Raw genomic sequence first — 288 nt, forward strand, 5'->3', positions numbered from 1 at the left:
GCCCCCCCCCCCACAAAAAAAAAGCGCCGAAGCAGAAGTCGACGCCACTCCCCCCCCAACGCACGGATTGGAACACCGATCCGCATTCGCCCGTGAGACTTAATAATTAGCAATTTGCGATCGATCCGATATCTTGCGTAATGGAAAGGCCTAGCGGGTTGTCTGCGATCCGGCGAATCTGGCTGGGCCTTTGAGCATCCCGACAAGGCTGCATGCATGACCTGACGGAAAATGTTGCAGGGAAATGAGCGGCGGGACATTGTTGATGATTTCTTTGATTCGGTCATT

General features: G+C 53.8%; 1 protein-coding gene across 1 annotated transcript in view; it reads left to right on the forward strand.

Moving 5' to 3' along the window:
* LOC119585317 (two pore potassium channel protein sup-9-like) overlaps positions 1-288 on the forward strand; it is a gene marked incomplete in the record, with an annotated part of 38,319 nt that overhangs the window by 21,576 nt on the left and 16,455 nt on the right.

Source organism: Penaeus monodon, chromosome 19 (assembly GCF_015228065.2).
Source record: "Penaeus monodon isolate SGIC_2016 chromosome 19, NSTDA_Pmon_1, whole genome shotgun sequence".
NCBI lineage: Eukaryota > Metazoa > Arthropoda > Malacostraca > Decapoda > Penaeidae > Penaeus > Penaeus monodon.